Source organism: Amia ocellicauda, chromosome 5, assembly GCF_036373705.1.
Source record: "Amia ocellicauda isolate fAmiCal2 chromosome 5, fAmiCal2.hap1, whole genome shotgun sequence".
Lineage (NCBI taxonomy): Eukaryota > Metazoa > Chordata > Actinopteri > Amiiformes > Amiidae > Amia > Amia ocellicauda.
Genome location: NC_089854.1, coordinates 52,095,285 through 52,120,452, shown reverse-complemented (window position 1 = coordinate 52,120,452; position 25,168 = coordinate 52,095,285). Strand labels below are relative to the sequence as shown.

The following is a 25,168-nucleotide window of genomic DNA, read 5'->3' as shown; positions in this document are numbered from 1 at the left end:
AAACTAGATACTGAAAAAACTGCTACATATATGAGTGTTCCTGGGTAAGGGGGGTAAGGGGGACCAGAACTCCAAGCGGCTCCCCTGCTTACTGTCATCTATAGGATTGTGCTTAATACTACATTGGTGTTACTTCAACTGCAAACCTTATTTCTCGCATATTACCGGCATAAAAAATAAATAAACATAAATTCTAGAGATCAGAATATCGATACAATATTGTGAAAAAAACAAACGCGATTCTACATTAAATCGTTGTATTGGCACAGCACTAAGCAGCACACAGGAACATGTAACACATACACTAAATTAAACACATTTAGTTTCCTGCCAGTATCAGGCAGTTGCACCTTTGGGTTCTCAATCAGTTATTCAAGTTTATAATTTAATTTATAACCATGACAAGCCTGCTTGCATTTAAAAATGTCATATCTACTGCAATACATTGTCTTATGCATGTTCAATTTTATTTTCACAGGTACAAATGCAGACACTTTTCTCTTGTACTATTGGAGTTTGTCTGAGACTAAGGTAAAATTTTACTGTGAAATAAGCATTTACTTTCTATATATTTTCTAAATATATATATAGTCGGTTTACATTTTTCATGGTTGGAACCTACGGAAAGTTACTCAAAAGCCTCAGGTTTGATGGGTGCCATTCGCACTATCCTTTTGTTCAATCTGGGGTTGATGTTTCTCTTGCTGCCGTGCCCAGGGAGGTTGGCTCAGTTCCATGGACCTTGAACTTCTGAATAATATTTGCAACTGTTGTCACAGGAATATGAAGCTGCTTGGAGATGGTCTTGTAACCTTTACCTTTACCATGCTTGTCTGTTATTTTCTTTCTGATCTCCTCAGACAACTCTCTCCTTTGCTTTCTCTAGTCCATGTTCAGTGTGGTGCACACAATGATACCAAACGGCACAGTGACTACTTTCCTCCATTTAACTAGACTGAATGACTGATTACAAGATTGGAGACATGTGTGATACTAATTAAAAAAATGAATTAGTTTGGAATATCACTATAATCCAATTATTTATGATCTTTTCTTAGGGGTACCAACAAATGTGTCCAGGCCATTTTAGAATATCTTTGTAGAATGAGCAATAATTTATCTCTTTTCACAGCTTCTTTGCTTTATTCTATGACATACCAAAGGCATGCAAGCATACATGATGCAATAGCTTTTAATTTCATCACTTTTCAGGAGGAATTAAGCATTATTTCAATGAGCTGTAATACCAACAAATTTGAGCATGTCTGTATTAATGTCTTTTTTTGAAAGCATTCTTACTTTACAGCATTTTTTCAGAGATGCCTAAAACTTTTGCACAGTACTGCATGTGTGCAATATATATGACAAATAGTTGTAAATTATGTGGGTGGGTGGCTGTAATGACATTCTGTAGCTGATGCATTGGGTCACATTCTCGCTTATATCTAGGTGTAACTTGAATGTGTTTATCATAAATCTTTGTATGTTGATTGAGATGTTATCATAGGATGTATACAATTGTGTATATACATAACATACTGAATTATAAAGCACAAAAAAACTGTTTCAGTTTCATAGTGTTAAGTGTGTACCCACCTCTCCTCTCTTTGCTCTTGTTCTTCCTTAGTAGACCCTAGTTCGAGGATATGAAAATTTTCTGTTACTAAGACGCTTTGGAGGTGGAATGTGTTTGTACTACCTTCTGTGTAAGCTGTATTTTGATTTTTTACCTAAAAAGTGGAGCTTACCTTTACTACTTTATACTTGTGTACAGTTGACTGTTGGACTTTTGGCAGCTTGGGCATTTAATTCTTCAAATTTTCTGTTTGTTTCATGAGCAATTTGTATTGCTGAGAAAGTTTTAATCTGGATCTGGATAATAACAGCATAAAAACTTTTCTAATAATTGAGAGGTATTTTCTAATATCACAGAATGTAATGTCTTGCTTTGCTGAATTAATAATAAGATTGATTTAACTGGATTGAAAGTTTATAAATTGAACTACAGTTCAAAGGAGCAGTGAAATGCATGGGTCTTACATATAACATATTCTAGAGCTGTCAATGTTGACCCAGAGCATACAATTATGTATTTATACTCCAACAACAACATCAGCATTTGCCTTTATAAAATACAAGTCTAATCCTACCTAGAGATGCACAGAGAAGAAGTCATATTGATCTTTTTGCTTTGTGTTTGCTCAAGAGTGTTGATCATCCATGACCACTGCCCTTCGCTGGGTCTCAGTTATTTGCAAATTGAAGTTTAATGTGTGATTCATCTCATCTCTGTTTTCCTTGGGTTTTTATACTTCATTTATTTCCATTACATAGCCTGTTCAATCTCTGCTGTATGTGTCGCTGATCAATATGTATCTCTTGTTATTTTTAACTTGGTTACTAATGGCATTGGAAGCAAGTTATTACAGTCCAGTGTCATGACGCTCATTAGTATGCACTACATTACTCTCTTTCTTATCATTAAGGTTTTGCGAGATACTTTTCAGGAGCACGTTTGACTTGGGAGAAATGTCACTTAAAATAGCCTTAAAATAAACTACCAGAGAGGTTCACACGGAGAACAACAAAATACACACAATGCAACATATGTTTTCTCCTGAAAAATGTAATGGGGGATTTTTTTGTTTTGTTTTTCATGGTCAATTATTTACTGTTACCACCAAAGAGAGAGCCTGTGGAAGGGGGGTGTAGGGCTGCTGAAATTCACAGCTCTATGCCTTAGTATTACACAACAGGGTTTTTCAGATTTCCGTGACTTATTCAAGAGGAAATGTCTCTGGTAAAGGAGTCGCTTCTGCATGTTTGTTCCCACTGCATTGCTTGGAGGGCCTTGAAACAGACTTACATATAGCAACTGGAAATGCTGATATGGGCTGGCTAGCTGCAGCTGATCTCAGTGTTGGCAGTGTGCTAAAACACATCTCTCCCTAATCAGAGAACACAGGGGCAGGGAAAGCACAAACGACACACAACTACCAACACCAACTATCCTGAAAGAAGGGTTCCTTTTGAAATGCACAATTGTCTCTCTTACATGAACACCAAGGACACAGCAGAAGTGACACTAGGCATTTTACAAGTCATTATTAATTCAAACTTACTACAATGCTTGACTGTAGTTCTCTAGACAGATGCTTGTAAGTATTCCTGAACATTGCAACACAAAACACACCTTTGTGCAAGGGCAACATGAGGTATAATAAGGGAGATTTATGGGTAATTTAATAAAACCATTCTGCATGATTTATGCCCATCAAATACGATCAACATGGAAAATGGATTAGGAACACACTGGCCTATATGTGTGAGTATTCATGAAAGTGTACATGTAATACTCAACTTACAAATTGAGTGTCTTGTACACAAGAAGAAATTATTGTCCTGATTTTCTTCCACCCTGAAGGATCAACTGATATAATCTACTGTATGTTTTCCCTCAAATTCACATAGAACATACCAGAATTCCAACACAAACTTTAATACAGGATACTATAACATTCAATAATATGTATTGTTACAGTTATTTAAGGAACATGACAGCGTTTGTGACCTATTTCCTGCCAATTCCATTCTACTAAGTGTTTTCCAAATACAGTACAAACATTTCTGTGGACCACCCAGGTCCCCACCCCTGGAGACAAAATGTATTTGTTTATTTCTAAATAGCTGTAATACAAAATACAAATCATACCAGAACATAAAAACAGTTTTGTTATTTTAAATGCAGGTATATGCTATAAGGGCATTTCGATATTATCCCATAATTTAACATTTAACCCTAAAACTGCCACTGTAACTCATTCTTTCCCATTAGCCATCCCAATGGGATGAGTGGTACTGCCCTGCAACAGGTGATATCTAACAGCCAGTAAGAAATTAAATATTGTTTTTTAATATAATCAGGGTACATTGCCTAACTAATTGCCTAAGTGGAATATTAATTCATATTAATATTAAAACAAAAGGTATTAGCAATGTCATAATTTTGGGATCAGCTGTAAAAGCTTTAAAGTAAAATTCAACAACTACAGAATTTTTTATTCATTTCAATGATACAGCCTCATCAGATCCATGAGTCCCTTTCAGGGTCTGTTGAGCATATTTGCATTTTACATTAGACACATCACTTATGTGTTTTATTAGGGTCTAATTAATAATTATCTACATATCAGTTTTGACTGAGGGGCCAGATTGATATCTTCAGGTCTTGTACTGAGAGCCAGGTAATTTGTATGTACATGAACTTGTGTGTGTAGAGCCACACATGACTGTAGGTCTTAGAAAGGAATCTGTCCAACTGAGAGGAAAGACTGAAAGGAAATAAACACGTTGTAAATGTTCAGAACAGTTCTTTTTTAGTTCTTGTTCTGTCTGTATCTCGGTATTTGTTATTGTGTATCATTTATTTGTTTGTCTTAGTCGGTGTTCTAGCTGCATTTATATTTAGAGTAGGATGGCAAAGATTGGCCATGCTGGTAGTAGCCTCAACCATGCCAGATCCTATTGGGTAGTAACAATACTGTTTCCTGTCCGTTATAATGAGGCATTCTGATACTCTCCAACTAGTTTTTTGTAGGAAACAGCTGGCTTTTGGTCTTTACACAATACTGGATAAGGGCATCGGCCAAGAAATAAATAAGACAAAATAAATAATAATACTAGGCCTGAGCAATATCTGCCCCAACACACATTACAATGATGAAATAAAAGTATTACATTGAAAACAGTAGGCGATAAATAAGGCCTTTAACACATTTTCAGCTCCAAACGTGTTATAGCTTTGTTGCAATGGCAATGGCAATATGGCAATCACAGCACCATAATCTGTGCTGATCAGCTTTTTTCTCCATCACAAAAAATGAAAAAGAGCTGAAGAATTTATGGAAGTAACTGATAAAATGATCAGCACAGATTATGGTGCTGTGATTGCCCATTAATTCACAGTGGTAACAATGAGAAACCACCTCAGAACTGACCTTTGACCTTGACCCTAACCAATATGACCCTAAACATGCATTTTTCAACTGCTAAATAAGGTTTATACTGCAGGGCCTGAGACTGGCTTGCTCATCTCTCACCAGACAGTCTTCTCTTCCCAATCTTTTGGACTTTGGCCTTGACCAAGCCTGTCAAGACAGCACAACAGAAATCCCTCAGTGTCATTTTATCATGTGGAAATTGCTGGTTGAACAGGATTTTGCATTGACAATGGGGACATCAGCAAAGTGCCAGAGCAGCCTGCGCTATTTTTCTCTCCACTCTTCATGGGAAGACCAGTGATCGTGATATGATGGGGATTTGTTTAATGCCCACGAGGATTTGAATGGCCATGAAAACCTTAATCTCTTCATCAGAAACAGGGTGGAAAGGTTTTCAATTTAAAACAATATATACAGCTAACAGAATTAAGATTAAAAAAAAAAAAAAGTGGTGCATCTCCCCAATAAAATTGTACGCTTGGTTACCTGCAATATATATGACCAAATGGATAAATGTGTACTACTTATTATTATTTAAAATGTCTAAGACATGCTTTCATTAACTCCATCTTCTTGTCATGCTGCCTTTGCAACACTGCCAGCAGCCTTTCAAATTTCTCATCCTCCTTCCTTTGCCTTTCCTCTTCCCTCTGTCTGCTCTCTTCACTATACAGCTGGAGCAGCACGACCACATCTGCAAGCTCCCACGACTCAGCTGTAACCTCTGTGCCGGAGGTCACTGTGGTTCCACTACCACGAGATTGCGCAGTAGACTGAGCCCGAGATGCATGAGCAGAGATACGGCAATCTGCTGATGGGGAGGCGGAGGAGGGGCTGCCTGGGGCCACTGATGTAACGGTGCTCGATCCGGGGATTGTATGTCCAGATTGGCTACCTACTTTTCATAGAACAAAAACAAAACACACAATGTACAGAAGTTAGATGTATTGGTCGGTGGTAGAAAGACTAGACTGTATGCAGCAATTAACCCGGGCATGTCAAAAACAATCTAAATAAAATCTACTCTGCTCTACATTCCCCTCTGTTTGGACATAGTAATGTAGGTATCTTTTAACAGTGATATAAAAATCGTGAAATCGATACAATGCATTCTGTGTTTAAATCTGGATCTGACAACACTTGAAGGGATTGTTCCAAGTCTAAAACACTTCAGTACTGACAACACACTCTATGCTTATTTACACTGTGTAATATATATATATATATATATATATATATATATATATATATATATATATATATATATAATATACACACACACATTAACTTGCATATATGATACACATACACATATGCACGATTTGTTGCATATTATAATTATATTGGCATACAAAAGGGAAGCGATGGATGTGCACTTTGGTTATACTCTTTGTAAATCTGAATATTATTAAATCCAATAACACTAAATCCATATTACACTTAAAACTATGTATAATGATGTTTTTTCGGGACTTGATTGCAGTTTTATTTTCCAGGGGGTAATGTAGGGGAGCCTGGCAATCATAATTGGACTAGTGTTGGTCCAGATGGGCTCTAACTAAATGAAGCACTGTGGGAAGTGTTATTTAATTGATGCTGATATATATATCGGAGCACCTGGCGGGTGAAAGGGCGGGCGGCGGAGCTAGAGAGACATGTGAGGTTTTGTTGGCGGGAAGTGGCAGCAAGAGCAGGAAGTGAGGGGGAAGATGGAGAGCGAGAAGGAAACGTCGTGGGGAAACGCGCATGAACTGGCACTATACTTTACACATGGATTCAGAAGCGCTGTGAACAGGATCCGTGCGGCTCCCAAAACAACAGCAGGAACGTTTGGACATCGCCTGCGTGAGTAAGACGCCGGCTGTGTGAAAACCGGGTTTGTTTCTCAAGTTTGTGCAGAACCGGAGCTCCAGACTTTATGTTGATGTGTAATAATTGCATGCTATGATGTTCCTGAATGTACAGCCGCAGGGTCTGGTTTAGGTGCGTGTTGCTGAAGTCAAATCTATGGGGTTTGTAGCGGATTTGAGCATCTCTCGCAGTGTAACATGTCAGATCACTTCTCTGGGAGTGTTTACTCCACCTGTGTGTGGTCGGTGTAGGTCAGCTACCCAGAGTGGGGTTACTGTACACAGCGCTGTCAGCCTCCCAGGGGCTGCTCTCCTCCGCCTCGCCCGTCGTCATTGGGCATGTCCTGCGCCAGCCCCAGCGCCAGGGGAACCGCCTCGGCTTCCTCTCCCTCTCCTCCTCTCTCCTCCGCTTGTCCTCCTTCTCACGGCTCCCCTCCTCCACCCCCGTCGTCCGCCGGCCCGGGATCCAGGTGAACTGCCGTCACCTGCACCGTTTCCTCTCCTTGGCCTCCGTCCTCTGCTTGGCCTCGTTGCCAGTGATGACATCAGCGATGGGCTGGAAAGGATTGGACATGATGCCGTCCTCGTCCTCCGCCTGCTCCTCCGGCGCGGCCCTCCCCTCTCGCGCGGCCTCCTCCCTCTCTCTCTGCTCCCGCTCCTCTCGGACCTGGCGCACTCGCTCCGCTCTGTCGCGCTTGTCCTGCTCCTCCAGGGCCCTCTGCTCGGCCGTGTCCTTCTCTACGCGCCCGTTCAAGGCCGCGTATTCGCAGTGGATGATGCGGAGCAGCCAGCCCAGCCCCCTCTTGACGGGGTGCTCCCGATTCATGCTGTTGTCCATCACAGCGCAGCACGTCTCGATTGTACAGCGACACTTGTACTTGTTCACTAGCTTATCCAGGGAGAGAGACTGGACGAGACTGGACGAGTTCTCCCTCATACAAGGCCCCGTCGCGGTCCTGCTTGTTGCCCAGGACAAGCATGGGCTTCCCGGTGATGCGCGGGTGTCTCAGGACCTCGGCCAGGGTGTCCCTGCTCTCACGCATGCGCTCCACAACGCTGGAGTCCACCAGGAACACCACGCCGTGCGACTCGGCGTAGTAATTTTGCCAGATGCCCCGGATCGACTTGCCCCCACCCAAGTCAAAAATGGCCACCTCGGAGTCCCCCTGCTTCAGGTCGATTTTGGAGAAGCCCACGGTGGGGGCCACGTCTTCTGGATTTTCTCCCAAAATTCCTTTCAGAGTCGCTGTTTTCCCAGCTTTGTCCAGACCCAGCATCACTAAGGTCACTTTCCTTGCCGGCTGGCGCAACCGTTTCACCCATTTGCCACAGTTCGCAATCATACTGAATGAAAATGTCACTGACTACTCTTCACTGACTGCTAGCTACTCCAGTCGCTCCTCTACACGCTGAGATGGGTGATACAAATGAAAACAACTGGAAGGATGATACACCGAGCTCAGGATTTGCATCCGCTGGCGCTGTTGCACTTGCAAGTGTGTCCTGACCCTGTAGCATGTGGGGATGTGACGCGTCTGCCGCTTATGATGTCATAACTGGGACCGGAGGCAGCACTCAAGCTGTTAATCATCCACTGATTAAAGCTGCTGCTAATGTCATAATTGAAGGAAAAGGCAGGGCATCAGGCCTTAGATGGTCATAATTGAATCACGTGGCCAGAAGCTCAGTTCTAGAGCAGGGATGGCGAACCTTTGTTAGGCTGGAGTGCCCATAGTCTGGTTTGTGCCAAGGGTGCCAATGATAAATTCGGGATTAAACAGCAATTTCTTTAAACAATATTTATATTTATTTTTTGTGGTAATTAAGCAAACATGCCAACAAAACAAATCACAATCTACAATACAGAATAATCCAAAACACTATGGACAGATGGAACCCCTGCATCCACCCTCCTGCCACCTGCATGCACTGATAACCTCCCCCCACTTTGAACCCCCCATGTCCCTCTGTGGTTTGCAGGCCTAATGTAGCCCAAAGTACATCCACTTCCACCTCCCAAAAAATAAATTAAGAATAAAGTAGTATATTTATGACAACTGTTTATTTTGTATCAGTTTTACTTCTTTAATAGATTGTTGATATTAATTTTTCGCATGATATTGCTATTTTATTTTTTAAATGTAGCATTTGTGGCTTGTAATTGTGGTAAAGGGGTCTTGTTGCACAGGCAGTTATTTGACACCTGGACTTGCGGCCCATTGCTTAATTTAGGTTACCCACCACTGCCATAATCAAATCAATGATAAGTGTTTTTTTTTCTTTCATATATGACTTCATTGTGTATTGGATTAATTCTTGAACAAAACATGTTTACAATAAAGCTTTGCCTGATTTGCAAACATACCATCTAACATGAGAACAATTGGCTGTAAAACATCAGGTAGCAGAATTTCACACAAATTACCCTTGGATTTGCAACCCATTTCCAACATTGTCTGTAGAATTGTAGATAATGGTATAATTCTTCCTTGGATTACTAGTCTCCTGTATTTTGAAAAAAACTGGGAATATTTTCTCCCCTTTTATTTTTTCATATGAGTCAACCAACCCCTCCTGTTACTCAATCCATATGAAACATCATCACAGTCACAGCTGTACCAGTGGTTAGAACTGCCATGTCCAGGCCTGGAGCTTGATGGGACTGTGCTCTTATTGATGGCGAATGTAGATGTCACTCACTCACTGAGGTAAACAATTCCAGGACTGAGCAAACCAGAGACTCTCATACAGTATTATCATTGCTATTATTATTTATTTCTTTGCAGACATCCTTAATTCAGTTTAAGTGAAAACCAAGTGGAGAAAGATTAATTTCCATATTTGTGTGTGTGTCGCAAACCCATCCAATAAAAAATAAGATTATGATACAGTAATAATGAAAATAACAAGAAAATGTACTAAAAACGTATAGATGTATATTGTGGCAACACCAAGCCATTGACAATTTAAAATTAATTTAGATTTGAATAACTTAAAATTGCATGGAGGCACCAGTACACCAACCTTTAAATAACTTAGGCTACATTTAAATAACTTATACATCATACGAATAACATGCTGAATCACTCAAGGCAGAAGACTAACATTATTTAGTAAGAAGCTATAGTTAATATAACAGTACTGATATCTAAGTTTGCTAACCTTAGCTAACTAAAACTAGATTTCTCTTACTGTTTAATAAGACTGATTAATTAATCTGGTACATTTTTATACAATGTACGTTATTAACTTAGGGCCGGATTAAATCAAAACTTTGACCCATCCGCTAATAGAAAACTACAGCTGTACTCAGTTGCCGCTTCATTTTCAGATGTAACCGCTATGATGTACAGGTTTGTAGTTTGTTATTAGCGGGTGGGTCAGAGTTTTGATTTTAATTCGGCCCTTAGTCTTCCGATCTGCCAGTTAACCAGATACCTTTCAGGATAACTTGACAGAAGTCTGGCTTTTTCTGTATCTCAAAGCAAGCTTAAAGTCCAGCTGGGTAAATTAGCAACACATAGCACCTATCCAATTAAGAGCTCCATCCCTGCGCCAACCATTACACTGCATTAACCCCTTTAAGACCCAAGAACTCGATATTTTCATTTTTATTGAATAATAATAATAATAAATTCCTATTCAGCCATGTTATACTTTGGATTGTTAGTCTTTAAATAGCTTTTTCAATCTCTTTGCCGAGTGAAATGCAAATCTCAGTTGATCCTCAGATCAGTTAAACTAATTACAGCTTGGTTGAAACAAACCTTTTATATTCATATACACTTGTTAGCAGTAATCACAGTTTTTAAATATAAATATATATGCAGGGCATGTATATAAATATATATATATAAAGCTCAGTGCTCACTTTAAAATTAAAAAGTATTATAATGCTTGAAAAATTACATTTAAAAAATCGCTCAATTAATTTCAGTGCAGCTTCTTTTTACTGTCATATCGAAACACAAGTGGTTGTAGCAGCTGGATAATTATTCACCAAACAAACTTCTTATAATTCTCTCGTCTTTGCCCCAGAAGTAATGTGTTTTTTTTTTTTCTATTTCGGGAAGAATACAAGTAAATTAAAGAAATGTATAAGGATTGTTTAATGAACAAGATGTGGCTTTTTTCTATTTACTTCAGTATCATACACTTTGGATCAATGTAGTGGTGATTAGTGTCTGGCTGTTTGTATCTATCTATTTATTTATTTGAGGGGCAGTATAAAATCTCGATATAAATGTATATAGGAATGCACAGAACGTGTAAGCGAGTTATATTGATTGCACTCTTTTTCTTTACTTTTTAAAAAGGTTTGTTTCACCTGAGCAGTTATTGGTTTAACCAATCTGAGGATCCGGTAACTAGAAATGAAAATGGCAATGAACAACAATTGCGCCTATGGAGGCCTTTATTGAAAAAGTGTGCAGAAAAGATGCCTTCATAGAGAACATGATAAGTTATAGATAAAATCTAGCCTGAGGGTTAAAAGCAGCTTCTGTAAAACAAAACAAACAGCATCTAACATGACACAAATTCAACAAGAATGTATTATTATCAATATTATCCAATAATAAAGAGTAGGCTTAAATAAAGTAGCTGGGTCTGTAATACGTTGTGACAGGGATGCTCTTTGTAGGACTGGTGCTGTTACTGTTGGCATGCACTTTTATTGTCATCACTGTAATAGAATTCACAGTGATGTCGGTGTGGTCTTTGTCATGTGACCAGGTTGACACGGGTTGAGGATGCTAGTGTGAAATGGACTCTAGATGCTAAACACTGATTGTGCGTATTTGCAGTTCTTGAATGAGGAGAACAGGCTTAGATTTTGCCTGTTATCACAGACAACTCAAGGAGAATAAATTAGGGCTGCCAAACAAGACTTGACAAGAATCCTAATTTACTTGGAGTGAGACATAGATTAATTCCCTACGTTGAGAGATTTCCTATGGAGAAGTGTTAATTACTGTTGCTTCTTCTATCAGAGGTTCAACAGCTCTAGGAGTGGCTATTGTGGCAGTTCTCCAGCTTTCTTCAGACACACTCCAGCAGTCTGGAGGAGTACCTTACATAAAGCTTGATGTTTTCTCTTCTTGGGCCATTTCATTAGCAGTTCTCCAGATAGAGGGACTGCTACTTTCTTCTGCAGAGTAGCACAGCAAGGAAGCACTTCTTTGGGTACTATAATTGTCCTTTTTCACGAAATTCCCAGTTCACTTCTAGCTGGCTGTGGTGTCATTGAAGATGAAGAAGGCTATTAAAGCCCTAAAGTTTTCGACTGAAATAAATGTTTGCATGAGAAAGACTTTAAATGGAATCCATGCTCTCATGAAAAAACGCAGCCCTACTGCAGTATACACTCACCTAAAGGATTATTAGGAACACCATACTAATACTGTGTTTGACTCCCTTTCGCCTTCAGAACTGCCTTAATTCTACGTGGCATTGATTCAACAAGGTGCTGAAAGCATTCTTTAGAAATGTTGGCCCATATTGATAGGATAGCATCTTGCAGTTGATGGAGATTTGTGGGATGTACATCCAGGGCACGAAGCTCCCATTCCACCACATCCCAAAGTTGCTCTATTGGGTTGAGATCTGGTGACTGTGGGGGCCAGTTTAGTACAGTGAACTCATTGTCATGCTCAAGAAACCAATTTGAAATGATTCGACCTTTGTGACATGGTGCATTATCCTGTTGGAAGTAGCTATCAGAGGATGGGTACATGGTGGTCATAAAGGGATGGACATGGTAAGAAACAATGCTCAGGTAGGCCGTGGCATTTAAACGATGCCCAATTGGCACTAAGGGGCCTAAAGTGTGCCAAGAAAACATCCCCCACACCATTACACCACCACCACCAGCCTGCACAGTGGTAACAAGGCATGATGGATCCATGTTCTCATTCTGTTTACACCAAATTCTGACTCTACCATCTGAATGTCTCAACAGAAATCGAGACTCATCAGACCAGGCAACTTTTTTCCAGTCTTCAACTGTCCAATTTTGGTGAGCTTGTGCAAATTGTAGCCTCTTTTTCCTATTTGTAGTGGAGATGAGTGGTACCCGGTTGGGTCTTCTGCTGTTGTAGCCCATCCGCCTCAAGGTTGTACGTGTTGTGGCTTCACAAATGCTTTGCTGCATACCACGGTTGTAACGAGTGGTTATTTCAGTCAAAGTTGCTCTTCTATCAGCTTGAATCAGTCGGCCCATTCTCCTCTGACCTCTAGCATCAACAAGGCATTTTTGCCCACAGGACTGCCGCATACTGGATGTTTTTCCCTTTTCACACCATTCTTTGTAAACCCTAGAAATGGTTGTGCGTGAAAATCCCAGTAACTGAGCAGATTGTGAAATACTCAGACCGGCCCGTCTGGCACCAACAACCATGCCACGCTCAAAATTGCTTAAATCACCTTTCTTTCCCATTCAGACATTCAGTTTGGAGTTCAGGAGATTGTCTTGACCAGGACCACACCCCTAAATGCATTGAAGCAACTGCCATGTGATTGGTTGGTTAGATAATTGCATTAATGAGAAATTGAACAGGTGTTCCTAATAATCCTTTAGGTGAGTGTAGGCATCTCCTGTTAACATTCAGCTTGACAGGAATGTGCAGATCCTTTTCTAACTATGGCAGACTTGGGATAATTGTGAATTTGAATACTTACTTTTCTACCATTCTAATATAAAACCTGCCACCAGCACCTTAGATGAAAATATAATATACATTAACAAAATATCAAAGAACCGACTCCTAATTGGCTGATGTCTGGTCCTGGAAGGCTGCAGTCCAGCAGGTTTTATAGGTTTCCTTCAATCACCCATAATTTAATAATGAGGAAAGTGGTCAAATTTGTCCAATTAAGCCAATGATCAGTTGAACTAGGCAGTTAGGAGTTGACGTACAAATAATACCTTAAGCCAATACAGCCCTAGAGGACCAGGATCCTGCACCCTGGCTTATGCGGCTAAAATCCACACAAGGAAAGCAGGGTTAATCATATAGCCTGTAACATGTAGTCCTGGGGTCTGAGACCAATTCAATGCTCCCAGTGGGTTTTTTACAATTGGTCGGTGTGCCTTTAAAGATGGCATGATAATATGGCATGATAAACTACCGCTAATCTGCCCCAAGTTAATTTTACTCTTATTGGGAGTGAAGTAATATATTACTAATGGAGTAGTGGTCAGGGCTCCCTCCTGGGTGGAAGGTTGTGGGATCATTCCTAGGTTCGGGACACTGCCATTGTTCCCTTCAGCAAGGTACCTCACCTAGATTGTTCCAGTAGAAAAATAACATGTTTAAATGGGTAATTGTATGTAAAACATAATGTGATATATTGTCACATTTTTTAAGTTGCCCTGCCTAAGAAATAAATTGTAATTTCATAGCTCTTGCTCTGTTTTTAAAGCTGTATATTTGGTGACTGTTATTCACCTTGGGAAATGGTGTCAACTAATAAATAATAACAATAATAGTCACCAGGCAACTTTGAGACCGGACAGGATTGCAACGTTCCCCTTAACCGGAAACAAACTTACAAACCGGTACTCATGATTCCTGTCACTGATCAGACAAAGTGTGCATCCTTTTTTAGATTCTGGGCATTTCTTTCTAATGAATAGAAGTAGCTGCAGTAGCTTCTTTTTTGGGTTGCTTTTATGTACATTTTTCTGTGTCTGAGAATCTGAAATGATTTTGTTGACTGTGTTGAGCAGATTGTATCTGTTCACTGATACACTGTGACAAGCTAGAAAGAACAATTTTGTGTTTGCTGTTTGAAAGACTGACCTTTCTATTTAAATATTTAAAATAACTTTTGTGCTACATGCAATACTTACCTTTTCTTTTGTCATCTCTATATAAAACATTGTTTTTTAGAAATTCAGACTTCACCTGAATCTCCTGAATTTTTTAATCAGGATTATATTATAGTTATTGAGTTATGTTTTTGGAGGACCTCATATGTGAAGTGTTATAAATTGTGAATGGTCAGTCAACAAGGTAAGCAGCTGCACAAAGCAATTCTAATAAAATGGTTTCAGCCTCACAGCCACAATAATGTTACAGTCTGCCCTGTTTGATTATAGCAGTTTAAATGGAGAATCATTGAAGTCCAGGATTAATTTAAACTATTTATATAGACATTTGTGTAAGAATACCTACTGGGAAGGGAGTGGGAAATGAGCATGCGTGGATATAGTTTATTTATTCATATTTCTAGTTACCTTTGCAGCAATGTTATCCTTCTGCAGAAATCAGTCATCCATTAATCTAGTCCCTGCCACTAATCCCTAGTCCCTGACACACTGTAGAGGGGAGACGAGGGCAGCTATTAGATGTCAAATACACAGGAAGATGATAAGGAACTAGTAGTCGCACTGCAATTATACACCCTCTTCTTAGTGTCCTTGCCCTCCTCTGAAAGAAGGAGCGTTTTAATCTAGCTGACATTCTGCCCATCTTAACTTCCCTGCCCTTGAAGAAACAGTACAGAAAATGGCATTGTTATGGTTCAAGTACAATACTCCTTTAATCTTCACTGGTAGGAATCAATAAATAACTAAAAGGAACATGTCTGACCAGTAAAGCAGTTTTTACTTTGTGTTTGTTATAATATTTATTAAGCAGTACATACAAGCTAACCTAAAAGACAGGACCAAAGCTTACCAAAGCTGTTTTTTAGGATTTTAATTGCATTTTCCATCTGACCATAACAGTTAAGTTCTACAAACAAGAGAAACCAAAACTAATCATATTTGCATTCCGATTTAAAATAAAATACCATTGAAAAGACATATGAAGATAAAGTAACTAAATAATAATGACTGCTAAAACTTTACAATGCTTTCGCAATAAATTGTTAAATAAAGAATACAAAGGTTGCAAGTCAAGTTTCCCAATGTGAAAACCTGATGCATTAATTCCAAAGAAAATAATTGACAACTGCACCAATCAGCCAGTTGAGCCTTCCAGATCTCATGGGACATCTTAGAAAAACAGCAAAGATCCCCTCGTGGCTGTAAAATGTCATTTTTGCTACATAGTTAAGAAACTGGGGGGAATAAAATGTAGAAAATAAATAAATAAATGAGACAGGCTAATGAGTCTCCAGGGAAGCTTCCGTTGTGCATGGTAAATCAGAAAATACTTATCTAATGAGTTTGAGAGGGGATATTATTATTGTGCAATGCAATCCCACCTCACATAAGAATGAGCTACTAAGAGATTAAGAAATGTGCAATTCGAGAACTCGGTCTTGCGTTGTTCCAAACCAAAGATGCAAAGAAGTCCCAAGAGCAAAATTATTATTGCAAGATTGTTTGGCCCATTTAATGCATTAATCACTGTCATGCACAATCAATTAAACCCTGCCACACTGTTGAGCCCGACAAGTCCATGTGCTTAAGACACACTTCAGTTTGCAAGGCTGTCCCCTCTCAGGAACTGTTAATATGAGGCCTCATAATGGGGTGTTAAAACTGCTTGAAATGCTGTTTGCAGCTTAAAGCAGGCATGTGGTGCTCATCCTGTCAGTGTAAAGACTAGCACAGGGTCTGTGTACGACAATGAAGGGAATCCCAAAGATGAATGGGCCACAGTCAGTAAGTTAAGAATCCAAAATAATTATCCAAAAGGCCCGGCTCCTGGTTCGAGGTTGACTGCTCTTTCAAGTCTAAGGTAACACAAGCTCAGTAACAGGTTTGTGTAGCCTACATAATGAGCACTGTTCCACTACCTAAAGTGTTGTCTTTTACCTTCTGCTTGACTTGAATTGTCAGCATCTCTTGCTCAATTTATCTTTTTCTCTCTCGCCACTAGACTGAGAAGAGCCATCAGAATATATAAGAACACACTACAATCTTGAAGTCCAGCATTGCTGATCTCATTTACCCGATGAATAGCTGTTCTGCTGGCGTTTACTAATGGCACTGTAAAAGTCTGATTTGATTTTCATCTCAAATACTGTTTCTTCGAAAGAGCTGAAAATGGAATGCATTTCATGTATCTTTATAAATGTACTTTGATCTTCAAGGTGTTGTAATGCATGTTCCTTTTTCTGCCTCTGCCGCAATGTTTACACAGCTAACACTTTCTCTGCATCTATTAATTGAGGATTGTATTCCATTAGGTAAAACTATTAGTTTTCTTGCAATTTCCCTCACAGAATTCATATCTGAATACCATGATCTAGGCAGAGTTTGCGCTAGCCTTTTTTTTTTTTTTATGGGCAACATGGCCGTTAACATTCCAGAATTCCGGCCATATAGAACAACTATCGGACATATGTTTTAAATAGCCATATAATAGCATACATTTAAACAGCAATAAACACTATGATCCAACAAATGTATTTTATTTAAAGTAGTCAGCAGAATGAACTCTTCACAAGCATATAGGCTACAACAATTAAATAAAACAAATAGCCTTGCTATTGTTCATGAAATAAAGACATTAGCCTACATTAAATGTATGTCTCTTTGCATTCCAAGCCCGTCAAATTAAATAACTTGAATATAAGCTAAATGAAGAAGCAATTAAATTCGAAATTTAAATTAGATTTTTAGGAGCCTCAATATTTTGGCCATCATATATACTGACAAATACATGTGAGATGTACTCAATATTCTCCCATAGACAGAGAAAATACACTGTTAATGCATAGCACTACAACAGCTAAGCCCCCGGGTCTGAGTGGTAATGGACTGTAAAATATGTTCTCTGTTCCTCTTGTTTTTTCTCTCGAAGCAGTGTGGGACTTTGTATTTCTTTGTAGCCTAGGGGAAATTATAATGTGGAGTACCCTTGCCCACAACAATCCCCAATCCCATCCAATTAATTAAATATAATGGATTTTAAATGGTAATATGCAATGTACAAATACCACCAGGAAATTTGAGTAATAATCAGAACATGTCCAAATTATTCTACATTAACATTATGCTTCTATGGATATTCACCCAGTATTTAGGTTTCAAGTGGAATATTTGGATACAATGACCTGCCTTCTTGGTGGAATTCAGCATTCCTTAGATTCTATTGCATTTAAAATCGTTCAGCACAGATGTTCTAGTGCTTGTTTCTCAATTTAATCTCTAGAATCAGGCTTTCATGATGCATGTATTGATGTGCTTTACAAGGTCATAGATTTGTTGTAATCTACAGAGTTGTCGTCCTTGAGATTGATGTATAACTATTATGTATTTTTTTCTTGACCTGCTTAATAATTGATACAAATGAGAACATTATTTTATTTGACCATGTAAGGGGTTTTCTCTGTATACTTCTTGCGTGCTTGATCTTCAAATCCCACTTATCTTTAAAATCGAGGATACTGCCCAATGGGGAAGGGGCCTATGTCATTACCATGGTACCACTGTGAATGTACACGACCGTTCAAAAGTTTGGGGTCACTTAGAAATGTCATTGTTTTCCATGAAAACATACATGAAATGAGTTTGAATAGGAAATATAGCAAAATGGAAATATAGTCATTGACAATAATTGTGTCCTTCAGACTTTGCTTTCATCAAATAATCCTCCATTTGCAGCAATTACAGCCTTGCAGACCTTTGTCATTCTAGTTGTCAATTTGTTGAGGTAATCTGAAGAGATTTCACCCCATGCTTCCTGAAGCACTTCCCACAAGTTGGATTGGCTTGATGGGCACTTCTTACGTACCATACGGTCAAGCTGCTCCCATAACCGCTCAGTAGGGTTGCGATCCGGTGACTGTGCTGGCCACTCCATTATATACAGAATACCAGCTGACTGCTTCTTCCCTAAGTAGTTCTTGCATAGTTTGGAGCTGTACTTTTGGGTCATTGTCCTGTGCAGGAGGAAACTGGCTCCAGTCAAGCGCCATCCACAGGGTATGGCATGGCGTTGCAAAATGGAGTGATGGCCTTCCTTCTTCAAGATACCTTTATCCTAGGGATGCACCGATTAATCGGCCAGCAATCGGTATTGGCAGGTTACAGGCCAAAAATGTAATAATCGGTATCGGCCGACTACTTTAAAATGGCGATTACTTGTGCCACTAATGCTTGTACCCCATTCATACAAATCCGAGGTAAAATAGACTACCTCTGTTGCACAAAAGACATGTATCGGCTTTGAAGATGGGTCTCCCTTTGCGTACCTTTCATTTCCAAAAAATACACCATATGTCGGTGTTGGTGGCCTTTTATCCTATGTCTGAATGGGGTATAAGTCTTTTCTTATTCAAATATATGGAAAAATAACTTGTATATTTAAAATGAGCTGATATTAGAAGCCTCATCAGAAACAACATTATTTAATTTATGACAGGGTAGAAAGTTACAGAAATGTCATAACATCAGTATCGGCATCGGCCGATTATGTTATATGAACATCGGCTATCGGTATCGGCCAATAATTTTCTTATCGGTGCATCCCTATTTTACCCTGTGCAAATCTCCCACTTTACCACCACCAAAGCACTCCCAGAGCATCACATTGCCTCCACCATGCTTGACAGATGGCATCAAGCACTCCTCCAGCATCTTTTCATTTGCTCTGCATCTGACGAATGTTCTTCTTTGTGATCCGAACACCTCAAACTTAGATTCATCTGTCCATAACACTTTTTTCCAATCTGCCTCTGTCCAGTGTCTGTGTTCTTACATTTTTATTTTTATTCTCCAGTCTAAGATATGGCTTTTTCTTTGCAACTCTGCCTAGAAGACCAGCATCCCGGAGTCGCCTCTTCACTGTTGACGGTGAGACTGGTGTTTTGCGGGTACTATTTAATGAAGCTGCCAGTTGGGGAACTGTGAGGCATCCATTTTGCAAACTAGACACTCTAATGTATTTGTCCTATTGCTCAGTTGTGCACCAGGGCCTCCCACTCCTCTTTCTGTTCTGGTTAGAGCCATTTTGCACTGTTCTGTGAAGGGAGTAGTACACAGAGTTGTACGAAGTTGTACTTCAGTTTCTTGGTAATTTCTCTGATGGAATAGCCTTCATTTCTCAGAACAAGAATAGACTGACAAGTTTCAGAAGAAAGTTCTCTGTTTCTTGCCATTTTGAGCCTGTAATCAAACCCACAATTGCTGATGCTCCAGATACTCAACTAGTCTAAAGAAGGCCAGTTTAATTGCTTCTTTAATCAGCACAACAGTTTTCAGCCGTGCTAACATAATTGCAAAAGGGTTTTCTAATGATCAGTTAGCCTTTTAAAATGATAAACTTGATTAGCAAACACAACGTGCCATTGGAACACAGGGGATTAGGGGATAAAATTACCTTTTTTTGGCCACTAGCCACAGTGTCTGGTAGAAGGAAAAAACTTACCAGCCATTTGGTATTTTTACCAGCCAAAGGCAAACATCACCAGAAATACATGAGGGTGCGTAAATGTGTGGTGAACATGTTAAAACATGGCATTTATTTGGGTAATTAATCAATCACCATAACAAAAGCTAATTGCACACATGTATTGACTAGACAGGTGTGTATGAGGGAAAAGGATCTGGATAGAAAAAACATGCTACTTGCAAGTGTTATAAGATCTTTGATCAAAACATTGCAGTCTATTGAATTATAACACTTGCTAGTAGAGACAGTGTGTGGGAGCATCTTCTTCAAATTAATCAATCACATATGTAATAACATGGCAGCTAATGGGGATCTGTATAAACACTAACACATGAGAAGGGGTGTTATAAGGTGACGCATTATTGCTCTTCATACTCATATTCCTCTTCACTGCTACTCCCTTCTCTGGGTTTCTGCACATCATTAAAAGTATTTAATTGGATTGGCTAGATATTCATAGAGCCATGGTCTATGGTTGGGTAAAAAATATATAATCTCTAGGGATGATGACAGACAGTAACGTCCTTTCCATTGGCTATAGGTTACTATACTGTCACTCAGGCCAGCCCTCCCCTGCTTGCTTTATCTACTGTGGAAGGAAAGTTAGAAATTCTTTCTCTAATACCTGTTTATCTCTCTTGTATATTTAAGAAAGTCAGGCCAGAAGGTAGCTTGATTTCTGTTTGTTATTTACGATGAGAATCTTGGAGACAATGTCAAACAGTATGATTTAAGTGCCTGCTCCCTAATCCATGTGTTGACCTATGAACTCTGTCCTATAATTATATATATTCTGCTTAGCTAACTTTTAAGATACCATAGTAATGACTTTCTGATTATAACCAGCTCTTTGATTTTTGTGTATAAAAGCATTGACTGTTAAAATGAAGGCAGAGCGACTTTGGGATCTTCTTGATTCACTGTTCCTCTCCAAGCTGCGTGTATTAAAGGCATTGCAACACGTTCCAACCTGATTGAAGATGATTGTTCTTCAACACTACTGTGACATACAGTAACTCTATCTCTTAATTCACAATTCACAATTGTGGATACTCCTCTCCAGATCTGTGAGCTATAAAGCACACATCATGCACATCCTGAGGACCCTGCCTCCTGGCATATTTGCGCCCACCTTGCGACCCACACCCTCCTGGACCATCTTACAACAGACCTTGTGGTCGAGCTCCCGTGCTTCGGCTCATTGGCGGCCATGGTGGTGGCGTAAAATGAATTCTGGCTGTCCCAGGCCAACAGGGTGCCCAACATGTATCAGACATTTTACTGTTGTGCCAGTCTAACCCGGATTCACTTTTGGGCCAACCGTCAACTCTCTGCGGGCCAGAGAGCCCTTGGGCGTGCGTACCTCCTCTAAATGGTCACAAATTGACATCAATTCTTAGTGCATACCACAGGAACTATACTTCATTTTTTCTTTTACTTCCAATGAATTTGGAAGATATTCTGGTAACATATGTTGTTGATCAGATAAAAGATGACCACTAAGAGCCCCAAATTAATATGAATCCAGAATAGCTTATTGTTCATAAATCAACTGAATAGCCCATATAACATATAAGTATTAATGAGTGTCTCTTCAGTCTTGCTGGCATAAGATTGAGGAATTGAGATCTTCTCTTTCCTGAAAGTATGTTTAACTCTTCAGATGTTTGTTTTCTGTAGAAATGGAAATATAACACATACATATGTACTTACACAGATCTGTATTTATGCATCTGTACGTGTGTGTCTGTTATGTGCTTCAAATCCTATCTATACAGATACTGCTCTTCTTAAATCGAAGGTTGCGATCCTGCCCTACAGAATGGGAAGAAATTAATTTTCCTGGACTGGAGGTGTTTACGTAATAGTTTAAGGTGGATTTAAGTTCTTGAAAATCCATTCAAGATATTTTGTCTTTGTTTATTGCTGGGAGGAATACTGAAGGATTGAAGTGATGCGTGTCATTATCAGTTTGTCGAGGTGCCTTATAGTTATGTGCATATGTTTAAGAGCTACAAACAAAATCAATACTATAGGCTACATACCAGCACAAGTCTGAAAAGTAATTTTGCTTTGTTTTTCTCACTATAGAAAAGCTATAACTTGAGTGCCTGTTGGGGAGGGGCATCTGTCTTTCTGCCCCTGGTGACATCTAAATGATATTCTAGCGTTCTCCATCAGGATTTATCTCCAGACACTCTGCCATTGGTTAAGCCAGGTCTTCAGCGAGCGAGTGAGTGAGTGATTGGTCAGAGGGAAACAGACAGACAGGCCTCAGACAACTTAATCCAGTGATATTTTATTGGAGATTACCAAATGACATTAGTGGGCTATTGCTCAAACATTTTGGAACCTAACTGATTTACAAAAGAATCACTTGGAACATTTCCCATGCTAACCTGTATGTAATATGAAAACGCACAACCTCATGATAGTTTATTAATCAATAAAGTCTTTTAAAACTTGGATTAAGGATTCGGGTGACTGAATTTCCCTCAAGATTCAGATCAAGACTCCACAGAGGATTGTGGTACCAAAGTGGCTATTTTACAGGACATTTTAAGACCAAAGAGCTGAAAACACTCTGTATCTTGTACCTATCAGACATGCACAACTACAACGCAGCCACAAGTCTGGGTTCCCCAGAGAACCCACCATTAGTCAAACATTACAAGCAAAACACATCCAGTTGAATCTATGTGTGATAGGACCATAAATTTGTGATAATTAGATGTCATATCCTCACCATATTCCACATATACATAACAGGACAAACTGCCAGGAGAGTCAGCCTGGTAGTTTTTAAATCTTTAACTGTGTAACACCTAGAATCACTGTCAAAATATTACCTATTTAGAACTTATTAATTCAGGCTTAAAAATACTGGTACTCACTTTCCACCATGCAATCTAATTACAGGGGAACACTAATTTTGCAAGTGCGAAACAGTATGGTGTACTTATTTAACTCCGCACTTGTGTCTGCATGCGAGTGGAAACATTCCCAACATACGAAGCAAGGACTGCCACGCGAGGGTCACAAACTACCGTTATCCTTCGAGGAATGGATGTTTCTGATTTGGGTTGAATGACATGCATGCACTCTGAGGAAGAATGAAGGGTATTTGAATGACCTGTCTGGTTATAGGTCTTTGATTATACATCCCATTTAGGAAAATGGTAGCTGGCATCTTAATAAGAAAAAAAGTGTGTATATATATATATTAAGTAGTAAGAGTAAATATTACAGGCCATTCCTTGTGTTTAGAAAGTGGTAGATCTCTCTGGGAAAGGGGAGAGTGAACAGTCATTCTCCTTTAGGAAGGGTTATTGATCTGTCTTAAAAGTATAAATATACCATATGTGCATTTCCATACTGTTACTGATCTTTGAAGTTAAAAAAAAAAAACAAAAAACTAAGAACACTACGGAAGCTCTGCAAGTCGATCGCTCTTTTACAGCAATGCCACCTAGTGTCGTGAAAACAAAGCTGCCTTCATATCCCCAGTAAATATGACATCTGTGCTATTCATACTGCTGCACTACAGCACTCTCAGCTTGTGAGGATGCAACTTGTAAAACAGTAATTGTTTTATGTCAAGAGTTACTGGCAATGATAGATACTGCAGGCAGTCCTATGAACAGCTGGCATATTTACACTGTGAATGGTCCCAGTCTCTTAAAGTAACAGCTATTTAGTTATTGCCTGTAACTATTGAAATGACAGACAGATCTAATAGTCATTAAGTTGAACACAGTGCCAAGACATTTGTTAAACAATCTGCATATACACTCACCTAAAGGATTATTAGGAACACCATACTAATACTGTGTTTGACCCCCTTTCGCCTTCAGAACTGCCTTAATTCTACGTGGCATTGATTCAACAAGGTGCTGAAAGCATTCTTTAGAAATGTTGGCCCCTATTGATAGGATAGCATCTTGCAGTTGATGGAGATTTGTGGGATGCACATCCAGGGCACGAAGCTCCCGTTCCACCACATCCCAAAGATGCTCTATTGGGTTGAGATCTGGTGACTGTGGGGGCCAGTTTAGTACAGTGAACTCATTGTCATGTTCAAGAAACCAATTTGAAATGATTCGACCTTTGTGACATGGTGCATTATCCTGCTGGAAGTAGCCATCAGAGGATGGGTACATGGTGGTCATAAAGGGATGGACATGGTCAGAAACAATGCTCAGGTAACGTTACGGTTGTAACGAGTGTTTATTTCAGTCAAAGTTGCTCTTCTATCAGCTTGAATCAGTCGGCCCATTCTCCTCTGACCTCTAGCATCAACAAGGCATTTTCGCCCACAGGACTGCCACATACTGGATGTTTTTCCCTTTTCACACCATTCTTTGTAAACCCTAGAAATGGTTGTGCGTGAAAATCCCAGTAACTGAGCAGATTGTGAAATACTCAGACCGGCCCGTCTGGCACCAACAACCATGCCACGCTCAAAATTGCTTAAATCACCTTTCTTTCCCATTCAGACATTCAGTTTGGAGTTCAGGAGATTGTCTTGACCAGGACCACACCCCTAAATGCATTGAAGCAACTGCCATGTGATTGGTTGGTTAGATAATTGCATTAATGAGAAATTGAACAGGTGTTCCTAATAATCCTTTAGGTGAGTGTAGTACTGGACTGAAATGTAACAGGGAGTTTAGGAATTATTCTGGTTAGCTTACACAATAGCAGTCTAATAGAAAATGCTCTGCAAGTAAGTCTTGATAAGATGTTAATAGACTGGACTTTGGGACAAGATCACTTGACTTACCTAGAATCTGTAAAGAAAAAATAATAAAAAAAAAACTATTGGCATACAACTTGCAGGATAAGTTTTCATGTCATGCATTCAAGTTTTAACTGAAATCAAAGGTAGGTAGACAAACATTTTTGAGAAATGCATCATTTCTAACTTGTGTCATGCCCACTGAAGAACACTTCCTGAAAGCACCAG

The 25,168-nt window shown here is 39.4% G+C and overlaps 1 pseudogene; it reads right to left on the bottom strand.

The window, feature by feature from the left end:
- Nucleotides 1-7,331: 7,331 nt before the first annotated feature.
- Nucleotides 7,332-21,468, bottom strand: LOC136749055 (ADP-ribosylation factor-like protein 13B pseudogene; annotated as a pseudogene).
- Between the last annotated feature and the right edge of the window lie 3,700 nt (nucleotides 21,469-25,168).